This window comes from Pogona vitticeps, chromosome W (genome assembly GCF_051106095.1).
Source record: "Pogona vitticeps strain Pit_001003342236 chromosome W, PviZW2.1, whole genome shotgun sequence".
Lineage (NCBI taxonomy): Eukaryota > Metazoa > Chordata > Lepidosauria > Squamata > Agamidae > Pogona > Pogona vitticeps.
The window spans coordinates 4,506,521-4,524,607 of record NC_135798.1 but is presented as its reverse complement, the minus strand read 5'-3'; positions in this window follow the sequence as shown (position 1 = coordinate 4,524,607).

The window sequence follows — 18,087 nt, the reverse complement described above, 5'->3', positions numbered from 1 at the left end:
CCCCCCCTTTCCAGCAAGGCACCCGGGCCCTCGTTTTGTGTGTGTGTGTGTCTGTGTGTGTGTTTCTCTCTCTCTCCAGGAGTCCCCTCAGTCTCCCCTCTCCCTCTACCCCCCCCCAGTTGTTCTGGTTGTTTCCCCACCACCACCTCAAGTCTGAACTTGAGCCCCCCCTCTTTGGTTGGAAAGCTTGGCGGAAGTTCCTGGAAAGCCCAAGTGGGAATTGGGGGGCCTTTTTTGTGGGGGGGGGAGAAGGGGGAGGGGGACTGCAAGGGGGGTGGGGGAGTATAGGAGGGGCCCCAAAGAAATGGGGCTTGGAGGGGGGAGAAGACAGCGGGTTGGCTCGGAGGGAGGGAGGGATGTTGAGGATGAGGATGAGGATGATTCATTTCTATGCAGCCCATCTGGCAGCCAAGGCGGCTGCTGATGCCCCTGCAATGGAGGGAAGTTGCCGGCGGAGGAACCCGGCCTTGACCTGAACCCAGACCCTCAACCCCCCTCCCCTGGGCTCTTCCCACCCACAGCAATTGGGGGGGCAGGAAAGCCCCTGGGGGGGGAGAGCGGCTGCCCGTTCCCTACCCTGGGAAAAGTGTGTGTCTGTAGTCTTCTGTGAGGTTTGCTGATGATGATTTTGGGTTAACAATATTCTCAGAAAATTGTCTGATTCTCCTTTTGGTTTCCAGGAAGAGACTTTCTTAGAGGCAGGAAATTCAGTCATTAGATTCTTAATTAGCTTAGAATTTATTCATTCTTTCATGCGTTCATTCAAAATTATTTTTCTCCTGCCTTTCTCCTCTTCGCTTGTTTATGTCTTGCTGTTTTCGTTGGCTCAGGGGACTGTGGTTGGCTAAATGGCCAGACCTTGGGGCCGGAGAGGCTGAGCGAAGGGCCTCCTGGAAGGTCTTAGAAAGCAGACGGACATTGTGTGTCATCATCACACGGGGGGGGGGGGAGAGTGCCGGACCACCACATTCTTCTGGATAGCCCCTTTCCGGTTTTTCATGCCTCTGTGAAATAGTACGGGGAATTAATGGAAACCTGAAACACTCCACAGGCTGAGGGTCAGGGGGGTTGAACAGGAGTCCCCCCCCCCAAATACCACTGCCATTCACAGAGTGACACCACACGAGGGAAAATCCCAGAATCTGACTCCCCTTTTCATCAAGTGACCACTCCTCCCCCAGACACAGAGCCATGGTCAGGGCTGTGAAGGGCAAAGAGCAGAAGAGGCTCTCCTGCAACTCCACAGGCTGAGGGTCGGGGGGGTTGAACAGGAGTCCCCCCCCCATACCACTACCGTTAACAGAGCGACACCATGCAAGGGAACATCCCAGAAGCTGACTCCCTTTTTTGTTCAAGTGACCACTCCTCCCCCAGACACAAAGCCACGGTCAGGGCTGTGAAGGGCAAAGAGCAGAAGAGGGTCTCCCGCAGAGTCCCAGGGGTCCCCAACCTTGTGCCTCCAGAGGTTCTTGGACTGCAACTCCCAGAAGCCTCCACCACCCCCTTTATTGGACAGGATTTCTGGGAGTGGAAGTCCCAAGAACATCCAGAGTCCCAAGGTTGGGGGACCCCCTGATGTAGACCCTCTGGACGGCTGCCTTGGGTGCGGCCACCCCTCAGCCGCCCTTTGCTCTGTCAGGCTCGGCCTCCTTTCTCCTGCTGGCAAGGCGGGCATGAGATTGTGCAGCAGTTTTGGGCTATTTCCTGGCTTTTGGAATTGTGGGCATAGAAGCACACAATCCCCACCACATTCATATTATTTAAAAGAATTGCATTCTCCAGATTGTCAGAAAGACAAAGGCTTCTATGCTAAGGGAAAACTTTTAGTTTTGTCCCTCCGAGAAGCCTCCAGAATGATTTGGGTTTTTTTTTTCTCCCAAGGACGGGGTGAGGTTCAGCTGATGCTCTCCTGACTTTTCTGTGGATGAAAAAGAGAAACCCAAAGCCCCCCTTAGAGCAGGTAAGGTCTCTTTCATTCTTTGAGATCAGATGCGACACTGTGTTTGTTTATTCATTAAATGATAACTCTATGATTAGTAGGATGCGAAACATTGTAAAGCTTACATCAGTATTTCACAGAATTTTAGCCCAATCGCAGGAAGCATCGGGAGCGTTTTGAGGCTGCCTTCTACCAGATCTTCCGTGGTGCCTGGTGAGGGCCAGAGGGGCCACCGAGGTGGGCGTAACAGTGCAAAGGACTGAGTTGGTGTGAAATGTCAGGATTTGAAGCGTTCTCCCCCAGGTTCTTCAGTCCTGATGGAAAAAAAGTCTCAAACAAATAGTTCCTTTCACTCATCCATTTCCAAACATACAGACAGAGAGAGAGAGACCAACTAGCAGCCTCTCTGTCTCTGAGGAAATGGGAGCTCTCAGAGCAGGTGAGTTCAGGATAGCATAAGCTCTCAAACTGAACCAAATGGTGCATGTCTTCCTACTCGTTTATATCCACATCAGCCCCCGACAAATTACATTAGATCGTTCTCTTACACCTTCCATCGTCTGCTGATACAGGATGACTTCCCAGTTTTCCTGATTAGTTGCACCTGCCGTGCTAACTCTGTTTCAGTTAACAAATTTGGACCCCATGACAATATGAAAACGGTGATATGAAATCCCCATATGCTGTGAGACTGTCCTGTCGACTTCATTCTGCCGTCGATTAAGTAACTCCCAACCAACCCAGTTCTGGAGGCCTCTGGTTTGTGAAAGCAAGCACACGCTGTGAGTTTCCTGGCTATGTGGGGGTTTGTACCCGGGTTGTGTGAGTCCCAGTTTTACTGTCTACAGCAGAGTCTCTCTGAACATGTGCAGAGTGTTTTTCTTTCAGTTCCCGATCCTGCTTGGCTCAACCCTGTGGTCACCAAGAGCAGGTGCTGTCGGTGAGATTCCAACCCTGGAATGTTTTGGGATCCAAGAGGGTGAAGTGAAGAATTCACTCCTGCATGCGGGGATTGTTGGAGAGGGAAAGACGGAAGAGAGCCTTCTTCTCGCTTCAATCCATGGTGTCTTTTGGTAGGTTCCAGTTGATTGATTGATTTGGGGAGCATCCGTTATCCTTCCGCATGACATCTCAGACACATCCTTAAGAGAGAAACACCTTCTCTTAACTCTCCACCATGAGTTTCTGCTGCAGAATTAAGGGGATTAATATCCCAAAGGATGCCGTTTCTCCCACTTTGAGAGGGAAAGTGATCCTTGATGACCACTTCCAAGTTTGGAGAATTGTTTTTGCAGGACTGATGCTGTCCTAAGAGAGCACCCGCTAACCTTCTTCCTGTGTCTCTTTGGCTTCTTCCTGCGAGGACCAAGGCAGGGTCTCCCCTGGCCAGGTGTGGAGCCTCAGCTGCCCTTGAAAGGAAGGGAAGGGAAAGCTGGAGACCCAAGGAAGAGGAAGACTTGCAGTCTCTTCCTCAGGAAGGGCTCCTGCCAGGAGGTTCTCACAGGGAAGAGGGAAGCTTTGCACAGCCTCTGGAAAGAAACAAGAGGTGGGGAGATTGCAGGGTGCGGGTGTGGGCGTTTGTCCATTTATCGGGCCCCAGGCATGGATTTTAGAGAAGGTGCCACTTGCTTTAAGCAAGTGGTAGATGGAGCGCATGCACACAGAAACATTTTATTTATTTATTATTTATTATATTTATATCCCACCCACACATATACACACACATATACACACATACAAACATACATGTATATATGTACATAAATGTGGGTTGAGGACTTCTCCCCTAATGTTCCCACAGTGTTTTTAAAAAAAATTTGCCAGGATCTTTGTCCATCATTTCCCCAAAACTTACTGAATCTATTGCAGAAACGTCATTGAAATAAAATTTGGGGATGGTGATCTTTGATCATAAGGAGAGGACATCGAGGGAAAATGTTTCCATTTTGAATGCCAACGTCAGATCATGGGGTGAAAAATACATGGAGGCAGAGAGTATAGGATCCAATGGACCTCTTAAGTATTGAGGGAAAAAATGACAGAAGGAAAATAAACTAAGATGCAAGTTATTTCATTTACGATCCCCTTTCTGTTTTTAATTGCTTCTAACTTCAGTCTTTTTTCAATTGTCTCCTCAATTTTCCTAATTTTTTTACCTTTTTCCGTTCTTTTCTATTCTTTTGCCCATTTTTCTGATGGAACTATGTTTAGTCATGATATCTTCTTTTCCCCCACTGTCTTTTCTATTTGCTTGCTATCTTGTATCTATTTCATCCAGTTTTTTATAAACCCATTTAAGATTTTCTGGAGAATTTTTCAACCACTTTGGTCAGAGGGGAGACTTTTTGGGGGGTGACGGAGGGGGGAAACTGGGGAGTGTCCCCTGGTGCTCTCTCCCCTCCCAATTTCTCCTTCCTCCAGCACCCCCCAAACCTCACACCTCAGGTCGGAAGCGGGATATGGGCTTTGGGGAAAAGGGGGTTCAGCTGCGGGCGATGGGGCTCCCTCCCTCCATCCCCCCTGAGATGCCTGGCCTGCCATTCTGAGCATCTTCTGGATCCCCCTCCCCTTAATGGGGTTTGAAGGGGACTCTTTAGAATCGCTTGGTTCAGTGGCTCTGGATGGAGGAGAGGGAAGGGCAGTCCAGATCCCTCTCCTGACCAGATCCCAGGCTGGGGATCCACTGAAGAAAAGGGATGGTGGGTGTGTGGAGGGATTACCTCCCTCCCTTTGTGCGTGTGTTTGTGTGTGTGTGTGTGTGTGTGTGGTGGGAGGCTTCCTGGCAGCATTGCAGGAAAAGCCTTTTTTCCACCTGAGAGGAAAGCAGGGCAGAAAGAGAAAGAGGGCCCAGGAAGGCCACAGGTTTTGGTGCAGAGGCGGAAAGATCTCTCCCCCCCCCAATGAAACAAACTTTTTCTTAGGGGGGAGGAATGTGGCAATCTTTCACAACACTCATGCTATTTTTATTCATTCTCTGATTTGCATGAACCTATGAGAGGGCTGGAGAGGCGGAGTCAGCAGCTACCCGAGGCTTGGCAGGAGGAGGAGGAGGAGTCAGATCAAGAGCAGAGAGAGTGAGCCTGAAGGGGAGGTTAGTCTGTGGTCCTTAGAGAGTGTGCCAGAGTTAGGGGTTAAGAGTGTGGAACTTATAGAGAGGGAAAAGAGTTAAGAGTGAAACAAGTTATTAATAATCTAATGAATACATTAAAGGCTGTGAAGAACCCGTTTAAGCCAACTGCAATCAATAAACCTCTGTTGTTCAACTTTATTCTCAGCTTGGACCTCAATCTTTCTAATTAAAGGGTGTTGACAGAGGTCAGCGGGTGGCAGCGAGATAAAGGACGTGTGAGCTGGGTGAAACGAGCAGGGGCCACGTGTGTAAATGTCACACTGCCTCTCTGAACATGTGCAGAGTGTTCTTATTGTTTTAGCTCCCGATCCTGCTGGGCTCCACCCTGCGTTAACTGCTGTGGGTTAGATGCTGCTTGGCGTGGGGCCTCTCCCGAATGTTTCCTTCCTTCTTTTGTGATCCAGGAGGGTGAACTGAAGAAGGCTGTACTTTTAGTACTGGGAGCCAGGCTTTGTTGAGTTTTAGACTTTCTTCTTCTTTTTGTTGAAACTGTGCTGATGTTTGTGGATTTCAATGGCTTCCCTGTGTAGGCTAACAAAATGGTTGCTGGTGTTGTCCAGTACTGCTGTATTTTGAAATAGAATTTCATGTCCAGATTGTTTTAGGGCATGTTCAGCTACTGCCAATTTTTCCAGTTGTTTTAGTCTGCAGTATCTCTCATGTTCTTTAATTTTAGTGTGGATGGTGCGTTTTGTGGTCCTGTTGTTGTTGTTGTTGTTGTTGTTGTTGTTGTTGTTGTTCTTGTTCTTGTTCTTGTTCTTGTTCTTGTTCTTGTTCTTGTTCTTGTTCTTGTTCTTGTTCTTGTTGTTATCACTATTACTATTACTATTACTATTATTATTATATTCCACCCATCTAGTCGTTGACTACTCAGGGTGGCTTACAACATATTCAGCAAAGAAATGACAAATATGTTTCAATCTAAAAAATGTAAAGTAATGCACATTGGGGCAACCCCCCCCCAAACTCTATGGATCACACATAAATGGCAAATAAATGACCATTCAATTGATCAAGTCAGATCTTGTGATCTTTCAGTCCTCAGGATCTTGGAAGGCTCAATTATCCAACGCTATTGGAAATGCTCAGAGAAGTATTGAGTCACTCATACATTTTTTTTCTTTGCAAAAGGAGGTCAGTATATACAATCGGCCATACTGGTCTTCAGTGCCAAGGTGTTAGCACAGGTTTTCTATGGTGCACAGTGGTGTAGATACAGAAATGTTACCGCAGTGGAGTCCGTTCAAGCGAAATTTCTGAGACCTATTCTTGGAGTCCTGAGTTGTGTGCCAAATGTACTTTTATGATTAGAAACAGGCCAAATGTTGATAAGAGTCCCAGGCATGGATACTTAATTTAAAAGTTTTGGTTTAAAATGTTCTTCACCCCTGTGGGGTTGGGTTCCCTTAATGCTAACTGACAAGTTTCAATCCAGATGGGAAAGATCTATGGATGAGAAATTAAATAATGTGGGTCTCTCGAGAAGTGCTATTTTGTTAATGAGCTATACCAGGGCATCACAGAGAGTGAGCTGCAACACCCTGTCAGCAGAGCTACGGCCCATCCTGGCTTTAGGGGTGATGGTCAGGCGTTTTTACCTGCAAGCTATCTGAATACTCTGGCCCTTCCAAAATATAGAAAAGCTTTTACATGAGCAAAGTTTAATGTAATTCCTTCAGTCTGGCTGGAAGGCAGACACAAGAACATTCCTTACGAAGAGCGCTTATGTCCTTGTGAGGCTGGTGTGGGGGAGACAGTTGGCCATGTTCTGTTGTATTGCTCTTTCTACACGGGTCTCCGTGACACTTTTATTCCTCCAATTTTGCAAAGCATCCCTGGAGGAGATGATGAGAGTACTATATGTGTTATCTGCTGGCAGACCAGTGTCCATCAGTAATGATTAAAGGGGCCGGATTCTGTGCAGCAGCACTAGCCTGCGGGCAAGAAATGGTGCCTTAATCCTCTAGATATATACATGTATGTATGAATATATGAATATGTATGCTTTGGGGGTGGGGTTATGCTCCTAACAATTATTTATGGAATTTGTCTCCCTAAGAGTCTGCCGCACATAATTTATATTATAGTATTGAGTCTGTTAGTTCTTACACAGTTGTTCTGTGTTATTCACATCTGATCTGTTGATCGTACAAATAAACATTACTTATCAGCTGATGGGTTCTTAGCTGTCCGTGAGAGATCAGGAAAGACAGCTTGGTGTGTTGGCAGACAGCTCGATGAAAGGGTCCACCCAGTGTGCGGCGGCAGTGAAGAAGGCCAGTTCCATGCAAATGCTATTTTAGGCTGCATTAATCAAAGTATAGTTTCCAAATCCCGCAAGGTGCTAGTCCCCTCCTGTTTAGCACTGGTGAGGCCTCGCCTTGAGGATTGTGTCCACTTCTGGACACAGCACTTCAAGAAGGATTTTGACAAATTGGAACAGGTTCGGAGGAGGGCGACAAGGATGATCAAGGGGCTGGAGGTCCAAGCCTTATGCGGAAAGGCTGAAAGAATTGGGCATGTTTTGCTTTGGGAAAAGAAGACTGAGGGATGATATGGTGGCACTTTACAAATATTTGAAAGGCTGTCATACAGAGGAGGGGCAGGATCTGTTCTCAGAGATCAAGAGACACAACAATAGGCTCAAGTGAAAGGAAGCCAGATTCTGTTTGAATATCAGAAAACCTTCCCTACTGTTAGAGCAGTACGACAGTGGAACCAATTCCCTCAGGAGTTGGTGAGTGCTCCAACACTGCAAGTGTTCAAGAGAAATTTAGACAACCGCCTGGCAGATCTGCTTTAATTGTATTCCTGCCTTGAGCAGGGGATTGGACTGGATGGCCTCTTGGGCCCCTTCCAACTTCTCTTTTCTATGATTCCTAGAAGAACACCCAGCCCCTGAGATTCCATATGCCGGCTAGGGCTCGTTTTGCCCTTAGTGAGATGGACAGGTACTAGCTCAGTCTGTTTTCTGCTGGAAGAATTTTTCCCCAGTCTTTCTATGTTGCCTTTCAGTTCTTACTGCATTGTTTTCATTTTTTTAATTGTTTTGATAACTTGGGTTAGGGTGTGGGATACAGAAGGTAAGAGGGGGGAAAAGGGTTGGGGTTGGGGGGGGAGGAGAAACAAAAATATACTAACATCTGTTCCATTCACATTGCAATATCAAAATTCAAACTCCGCTTTTCTACTATTTTCTGCCTTCCAGATTTTAGTACACGTTTCAATCTATGTTATTCAAGCACTGTCTGGTGACTCTAACCGTTTGTAGAATAGGTCCCATCTTTCAGTTGCCTTTTGTAAAGGACAGTCCTTCATCACTTCTGATAGAATGTCCATTTCTGCTGCGTCCCTTATCTTCTCCGTAAGATCTTGCTTCGGTACCACCGGACTTTTCCAATTTTTGGCATAAAGAATTCTGGCTGCGGTGACTATATATATATAACTATTCACTTCTTTGCTTTATATTACATTGGTGCCTCGCTTAACGATGTTAATTGTTTCCAAAAAAAACATCGCTATGGGAAAACATCGCTAAGCGAAACACCATTTCCCATAGGAATGTATTGAAAACCGGTTCATCCGTTCCTATGGGAACGGATTACCGTCCTTAAGCGAAAATCCCCATAGGAAACATTGCTAAGCGATACAATGTTTCCCCCATTGGAATGCATTGAAGCCTATTCAATGCATTCCAATGGTTTTGCGATGTCCGTTTTTGCAATTTTTAGTGTGTCTTAAAAGGTTCAAAAGCGGTTTTAAATGCTTGGGATTGTTAGTGCACCTTCTAAAACCTTTGCAAACTTAATTTGGCTTTGTTCTGACTCTTAGTTAATTTTTGGTGAATTCTTTTCTCCCCCATTGGAAAGCATTGAACTGTCGGTTTGATATCATAGCCATCTGTTTCTCCGGGTGTGCTTCATAGTATTCCAGAGAATTTAGGATTATCCTCATATTATTTTTCATCTGCCTTTTTGGAAGAAACCCAGACTGATCTTGATGTATTAACTGTATTAAAATTCTTTTCAGTCTAGTTGTCAACATGGTCACATATACTGTATTTTATAATCCACATTCAGCAATGAAATTGATCTGTAGTTTTGGATTTCTTTACCCTCCATGTTTTCCTTGTGAATAAGGGAAATTATCACTTCTGTCCATGTTGGTGGCAATTTTCCCTCTTCTTCAACACATTCCAAAAGCTTCTTATATAAGTTCCAATTCTTTATAATATTCCGCTGGCAGACCCTCTGGGCCTGGTGCTTTCCCATTTTTTGTTTTTTGAGGGCTTCTATAATTTCTGCATACGTTAAAGGCTCGTTTAAGGACTGAATTTGTTCTTTAGTCAATTTCATTTCCTTATGTTTCCATAAATATTCATTCTGAGCTTCGTTATCTACTTCCTTCTTGTTGTATGAATTCTGATAGAAATCCTCAGCAATCAAAAAAAGTTTTGCTTTGCAAATGTAGGCTTCTTTGCAGTTTCTTCAGTAAGCAATATATTTATCTGGTGTTGTACAGACTTTATCTTCTCTATCAATTATGTATTTGTCGGGTTTTGTATTAACTGCATCTCATCTGAGGCTAATCTACTTTCCAAAGTCTCATATTTTTTCCATCTTTCTCTTTTTTTGTTTTGCTGCAAATCTTCTAGCTATTCCTCTAAAAAAATGCCTTGCTTGCCCCCCAGACCATTATCATTGAGGTTTCTGGCCTTATATTCTGTTTAAAGAAAAAATCAATTTCTTCTTTTGCTTGTTTCTTAAAATCCTCATTTTTTAACAATGCATGATATTAAGCTTCCAATTAAATTATCTTGATTTGCTACCCAATTGTAATGAGATTGGGTTGTGGTCTGCAAATGTATTAGGTAAATTGTCTATTTGTTCCAATTCTTTCATTAAGCTTGTTGAGATTCAGCATGTATCAATTATTGACCATGATTTATGTCTATTAGAATGAAAGGCATGTGTTTAGTCGTTTAGTCGTGTCCGACTCTTCGTGACCCCATGGACCAGAGCACGCCAGGCCCTCCTGTCTTCTACTGCCTCCCGGAGTTGTGTCAGGTTCATGTTGGTTGCTTCGCAGACACTGTCCAGCCATCTCATCCTCGGTCGTCCCCTTCTCCTCTTGCCATCACACTTTCCCAACATCAGGGTCTTTTCCAGGGAGTCTTTTCTTCTCATTAGATGGCCAAAGTACTGGAGCCTCAGCTTCAGGATCTGTCCTTCCAGTGAGCACTCAGGGTTGATTTCCTTTAGAATTGATAGGTTTGTTCTCCTTGCAGTCCAGGGGATTCTCAAGAGCCTCCTCCAGCACCACAATTCAAAGGCATCAATTCTTCGGCGGTCTGCTTTCTTTATGGTCCAGCTCTCACTTCCATACATCATGACAGGAAAAACCATAGCTTTGACTATTCGGACTTTTGTTGGCAAGGTAATGTCTCTGCTTTTCAAGATGCTGTCCAGATTTGTCATCGCTTTCCTCCCAAGAAGAAGGCGCCTTTTAATTTCAGGGCTGCTGTCTCCATCTGCAGTGATCATGGAGCCCAGGAAGATAAAATTTGACACTGCCTCCGTATCTTCCCCTTCTATTTCCCAGGAGGTGATGGGACCAGTGGCCATGATCTTAGTTTTTTTGATGTTGAGTTTCAGACCGTTTTTTGCACTCTCCTCTTTCACTCTCATTACAAGGTTCTTTAATTCCTCCTCACTTTCTGCCATCAGAGTGGTATCATCTGCATATCGGAGGTTGTTTATATTTCTTCCGGCAATCTTAATTCCGGCTTGGGTTTCTTCCAGTCCAGCCTTCCGCATGATGTATTCTGCATATAAATTAAATAAGCCGGGGGACAATATACAGCCTTGTCGTACTCCTTTCCCAATTTTGAACCAATCAGTTGTTCCATATCCAGTTCTAACTGTTGCTTCCTGTCCCACATATAGGTTTCTCAGGAGACAGATAAAGTGGTCAGGCACTCCCATAGTCTCCTATCATTGGCTTACATGTTCTCCAAGCATCTATGATATTTACTTCTGCCAGTTGTAAAAAGTTTCTTGAGATTCTACTTCTCTTTTTATACTTATTTTATCTGATTTTGTGTGTAGTTCTTTGTCAATGACAGCATTAAAATCTATCACAGTAATAATCATAATCTTTATTTGTCACTTCTAGTTGCAGTTGTTTAAATTTTTTTTCTTGATTTCCATTTGGAGTATAGATGTTAACAATTAGCAATTCCTTCGATTCTCTTTGGATTTCCACCATTAATATCCTTCCATTGTCTGAGGCAAAAATCAGTTTTGGTTCCAATTCTTTCTTAATGTATATAGCCACACCTTTCTTCTTTTTACTTACAGTATGTCTGAAGCTGCAAATAATTTTCCTAACCTTGGCCATTCTCGCAGTCTCAGGTCTGATCTTTTCATATGGGTTTCTTGAATACATATAATATCAGATTTCTGTTTCTGCAATTGTAGAAAGATCTTTTTTTCCATTTTTGAGGTGAGTTTAGGCCATTTACATTGACTGAAAAAAATCTTCATTTGTTTTCTAGTCATCTTGTAGAAGATTAGCACCTTTCTGTTTTTCCTTGTCATGCTTCTGGTACATCTTGACTCGGCTACTTCATGTTCTCCTAGCTCTGTGTCTGATTCTGAATGTGATGATTGAGTTGGTTTCTCTTGGGATCATTCTTCTGGTTTCCCCTTCTTCTCTCTTTCACTCTGTATTTTTAGATTCTTCTCATTTTTTTCATGAAATCTTGTGCTTTCATTGGGGACGCTATGTTATATCTCTGTGTATCAATCCTAAAGAATAAACCTTCTGGTGTTAGCCATCTTTATGAAATTCCATTTTGTTGAAGTAACAATACCAGGGAGGAATATTCCTTCCTTCTCTGTCTCATTTGCCAGGGAATTAGTTTTAAAACATTGATTTTCTTGTCTTCTATTATCAATTGTTTGTCTTGTGAGATTCTTATAACCTTATCTCTGATTGCCTTCTTCTTAAATCTCATGTGAATTTCTTTAGGTAGCTTGTTTTTTCTGATATATGCTGTATTCACCCTGTAAGTTACTTTCAGACATTGATGAAGTTCCACTACATCCATCTCTATTTCTGGAGCCAAAGCTTTATTCATTAATGTTTCTAGGTGTGCCTTCCTTTTCTGGCACATTTTGAAATCTCAGCATTTTTGATGCTCTCTCCATCTCTAACATTAATCTGTTATATTTTGTTTTTGATTCTTCTGTGCTGCCTGTATTGTTTCTTCAGTTTGGTTCAACCTGGCGTCAGTGCCTTTCACTTTTTCCTCAATATCTTGTGTTCTCATTTTCATTTCTGTTATCTGTTGCTTAGTTTCTGATAATTCCGTTTTCATATCCTTCATCTGATCTGTTAATTGAGTGAGACATTCATTTATTTGTTGGAATCCTGTAGTTAATAGATTTTGCATAGTGGTTTGCCATTCTTTATCTGATTTTTGTGCTACCAATTTTCCCAGGTCTTGTGCCCGAGCAGGATTGGTTCCAGGTGTCTGAGATTTTGAATTCCCCCCCCCGAGGCCATTTCGATTCCCTATTTAGCCAAGGATAAGAGTCCACTATCAACAACCTCACCTAAAACCTTCCTCCAGACTTTGCCCAATATTACAGTATATAAATCAAATTTTAACCAAGCAGATTAAACCACAACCATGATAAAAATATTCCTTCTTCTCGAAAGTCTTAGCAACATTGTTATATCTCCAACCTCTGCTCCTAGGTTACCCACGCAGTCCAACAAGAGAAATTCAAGCTAACTACAATCACAGAGTCTCAAAGGTCAATATTCCAAAGTTCCCAGTGATGTTCCAGATGTCAAAGTGGAGCTAGGAAAGATCTACTGTTTTCCCACCTCATTATTTTTGGAATTCCCTTCTTAACATGATGCTCCAGAATTCCAAAGGCTTTTCAAAAGTCATTTAAATATGATGAGGCTGATATTCCGCTTTCCTCCAGTAGGTGTCATTATAATCCAATGTACAGTACAGTGGGCCCTCCACTTACGAACGGCCCTAGTTACGAACATTTTGGGTTACAGACCCAATCTCATAGAAAACAGCAGGCCCTACTTACAAACGTGTGTTCAAGTTACGAAGCTGATCTCATAGAAAACAGTGGGCCCTACTTACGAACATGTGCTTGAGTTACGAACAAAAAAATGGCATGAGAGGCAGGGAAAGTGCGGAATGTGAACTTTCAGTTAACCGTTGGCCAGTGAAGAGGGTGCTTGTCTGCTTCCTCGCTCTTCCCAGAATTTACAGAGTGGATAGAGAGACAGTCTTCAGACTGCCTGGTACTGCCTGGTACTGGTACAGTGCTGTACGGACAGTACAGTACTCTAATTTTTTTGGGATTTATTTAAAAAATGATTTTTTATTTTTGACATTCTTTTTTTAAGCAGAGAGACTGCCTGTTCTGGGTGAGTACACTATGTTTTTACTTTACTGTACATTTTTTTGCAGCTTGTGGGTGGGGGTAGGGCTAGGTGGAGGGGTTTTTGAGCTCTGATGGGTCTTGCTTGGTAGATTTTACAGTTTTAAAATTTCTGCATGCTTGCTGGAATCTTTCTTTGCTGTGTGTGTCTGTGGGGAGTGTGTGTGTTCTGAATCTGTCTGGTTAAAATGTGGACCCAGAGGGCATTTTTGCAATGGAGGCATGGGTCTTCCTGGGTAGATTTTACAGTTTTAAAATGTCTGCATGCTTGCTGGAATGTGGTAAAAACGGAGTTCAGAGCCATGTCTCTCTTTGTGCTGAGGAATTCTGTTGGGAAGAAAGCTTGCTTGCAAGCAGGGTAAAAATGGAGTTCAGAGCCATGTCTCTCTTTGTGCTGAGGAATTCTGTTGGGAAGAAAGCTTGCTTGCAAGCAGGGTAAAAATGGAGTTCAGAGCCATGTCTCTTTGTGCTGAGAAGTGCTTTTGAAGGTGTTCTGTTGTCTGAAAGGTGCTTGTTCCCTCTCTCCTTTGCTGCCCCTTTCCCCCCCAAAAGGTGCTTGTCTTGGCTGAAAATGTGCTTTTCAAGGTGTTCTGTTGAAATGGTGTCTGTTTCTTCCTTCCCTCCCTCTTTTATTTCCTTTTTTTAAAACCTAAGTCATCTTAGGTTAAAAGGGGGGGGAGAAACAAATTCTGCCCCTAGTGGTAGGAACGGATTAAGCAGCTTTGCATTAGTTCCTATGGGAACTAATGATTCAAGTTACAAACTTAAGAACCAAAAACAGCCGGAATTGATTAAATGGTTTTCAATGCATTCCTATGGGAAAATTGGTTTTGACTTACGACCTTTTCAAGTTACGAACAGAGTTCCGGAACGGATTAAGTTCGTAAGTAGAGGGCCCGCTGTATGTTCTTTCCACTATAAATCCGGTCCACAACTCCAGTCCTTGTTTTCAATTACACCGTTCACTTTTAGAAACATAACTCTCCCAGCTGATTTCAGACAGTTTATACTATTGTTTACAGCTGTAACCTCCGAGGAGGGGTGTAGGGAATAATTAATAATTCCCAGGGAACCATTAACTGAGGACCATCCTCAGCCAACAGTTGAATTAAATACCAGGGAGAGATCTCTGATAGAATAAAACAAGCAGACTGCAGTCTTTCGTTATGAAGCATATCACCAGTGAGGAGGATGTCTGCCTGTTAACAATGAATCCTGTTAACCATGTGTACCTCCTCCTCCCCAGAGGCATGTCTTTTTATTAAGAATCATCATTTACATAAAAGATAAGAGATAGCCAATGAAACGTCGTATTCTACATATTCCAGAAATTCCACACATGCGCAGAGAGAGAATCACAGAACAATGTTTGGTTAGGCTAAGCACCACTGTTGTACCCCTTAATAGCCATAAGATGGAGCTCTAAACTAAGATCCTTGTCACTACATTCCCTCCATTTTTATTATATTTTGGCCAAGTAAAATGCTGCCAATAAGACTCTGATGACTCCTGATTCCATAAAACCTCTTCAGTGACGGAGGGGAATGAATCTATGTCATCCAACCAATATGTTGTGCATAAAAATCCTCATCTACTCTAGAAAGTAACACATGATATTAGGTAGATACATTTGCTTAACAGACAGTGATTTTACAATTTTTGATAACACAGTAAAAATATTAATACAGATTACCAATAAAATAATACCATATGTTAGTAGTATGCAAAGCCATCCCATAGGGAAGTGTTAATATTATTAATATGCTAAATAGAATGCTGCAAATTACAGAAGCAAATAATACTTTGAGTATCTATTACAGTACAAACGCCTGTATGAGTATGTGCAAGCAAATAGTGATGCTCTAACTGAAAGCGACTTTAACTAGTCTAACTGTTTTTCACTCTACACATCTACCATAATTTATGCAGTAGCATGAACTGTTTTTCCAGGCAACAAGTCAGACCCTAAATGCTATGCCTGTTCTTGTACAGAAATGCCTGGATATGACCCTAGTATGAGCACACCTGTAATAACATTTGGGTGCCCACTATTATTCCATCCTTAAAACTCTTAAGCATGACCTGGATGAAAATTGATAGCATATAGATCAAAAAAGAACCAGAAATTTGGATCTATTAGAAACATGTGAGCACAGAGTGAACTTGATCACACAAACCATGAGTGTGATGCGTAAACAGCTCCTAAGCATTACATATTATCACTACAGCATTTCTTCATTCTAAGATTTCTACTGGGCTTAACTTATACACCCCTATTGTACCTAAATATAGAAAGATATATAGACATAGAAAATACCATAATTAGCTAATAAGCTCTATGTTCTGTCCCATCAGCAGAACCATTTACCAACATTTTCCTCTGTTTTATTGTGTTTTGTGTATTTGAAACCATCCATCACTAGTTATACACGTCAGAAAGTTCTGTGTCTAGGAATCCATGTCGTTCAGTCATCGAGTGGCGGCAAAATCCATCGTTGCGCAGTCAGCGAGTCATAAACATCATTTTCATGGAGGATATGATATTCAGCCTGGTAACTGCTGAGGGCTAAGAGAATTAGATGGCACAGTCCAATGACAGCCGTATCACAGCGTAGATTAAAGAAAACGCAATATTGGATAACAAAAATTACAATTAACAATACAGGAAAAGAAAACATATTGATCACTTTTGCATAGAAACATTTGCCACAGAAACCCCCCTGCCTGAGGTCAGCCTCTGCAAAAGAGAATCAAAAATTAAATGTGATCTTTCCACAATTGCCCTGTGGAAGTAAAAGAAATCCTATGCAATGTGATTCTCCACTGAACAAACACACACACCTGGCAAAATAACATCAAGTTTAAAAACAACTTTAAAAACCTATAATCTGTCAGTCATATCCTATAGCTCTTTTGTCATTTATTCTGTACAGTGTTTATTTTTATTGTGTGGGATAAGGAGTAAAAATATAGAGGTGCTTATGGGCATCTGCCTGCCCCCTGGGCAAAGCTCTTCCTAAAAACAATCCATTGCTTCAAAACAAAACTTTAATGTGACCTAAAACTACAGGAGATAACATGATCTACTAGGTGTGAACAGTGGAACTGACTAAATTAAAAGGGTGCTTGCTAGTGCCCTTATGTTCTAAATTTAAATTAACTGTTGATGAGTGACTGGTCTCATAATAAAAAAAAATACCTGTAAAAATGTCCAGGCAGCATCATGGAGCAATGACCATAACACAGTCATATGCAGACTTGAACAGTCATAAACTCAGAGCAAACTTACACCCATGCAGTCATGGCTCTTTGGCAGCAATCTGAAACAATCATTAGCATATGTTGAATTGGTCCTAACATGAGACACACTGACACAACTGCTTCAGGCAGAAAACTTTAGGAGCCATGGAAGTTAAAAAGTTGTTAAGTTATTCTGCTTCTTATTACTGTAAGAAACAGGGAAAATGCTTTTAGATTTTCTCTCCTCATGTGCTAAAGTGAAACCATGTCCCTTATCTTGTGTATGTCCCTCAAGGGAATAATTTGCTTCTCTGTCTCAGGCATAAACAAACAAAGTGTTCAAAGTTTTCAAGGAAAGCTTGTGACATATTTAAAAGAGAGCTAAAAGTGAGCTAAAAGTCTCTCCATCTACAACAAAAAAAAATTCAACATTATAAAAAAAACTCAAAGGATAAACTTCAGCTAATTCTGAGTATTAAAGCCGAAGCTCAGTGAAATTCAATACCCATGGCCCTGTAAGATCTGGCTAACAGAGGCAAGCGCTCTTATCAGCATCACCCTGCAGTAAAAAAAGCAATTAATTATTCTGACAGTTTAACAACCATCTGGAACAGGGCATTCTTGCAGGAATGTAGAATTGCATTTAGCAGCCATGAAGTAAACCAAAATAGCTTGTGAACCACAGCTTGCAGATGAAAATTTGTTGAGAAAATTTGTTGTAAGAAGCCTTCATTTATGAAGTGATAGGGATGATGTTAACTGGAGATAAGTGGAGTTTGCAGAAATTTAAGATCAAGTTTTTTATAAGGTGTAGTCTGTTGATTTTCTCTGAGGCTGCACAATAACATTCTGCAGGAGCTGTCCTCCCATTTGCTGAGACAAATGGCATTCTCTTGGCAGAACGCTTGGAATTGCTGATAACACAGAGGCAGCATCTGCACTAAATATTCAGGAAACTGCCATCATGCTGAGCTATCATTTGGATCCCTTGTGAGAGTAAACAATGCTTTCTCCAGATTTGAAGGTGATGGGGAAAAACTTTTAAGAAGCTGGTTCACGTCCTCCCCCTCCCAACTTCTCTGAAGACACATGGCATGCCTGTAAAGCTTCTTTTGTATACCAGACCGTGACATCAAATCTTGCAGACCTCCTAGGATGTCATCCTAGTATTTTCTCTCTGCCTGGGGGCTGCCCTAAATCCCACCTCCACGAGATGAAATGTGATCTCGGTCGATCTGTTTCCAGGCTTGCCAGGGATGGAGTCATGCAGGCAGGCAATTTTGCTGAATGGAATGTCTGTT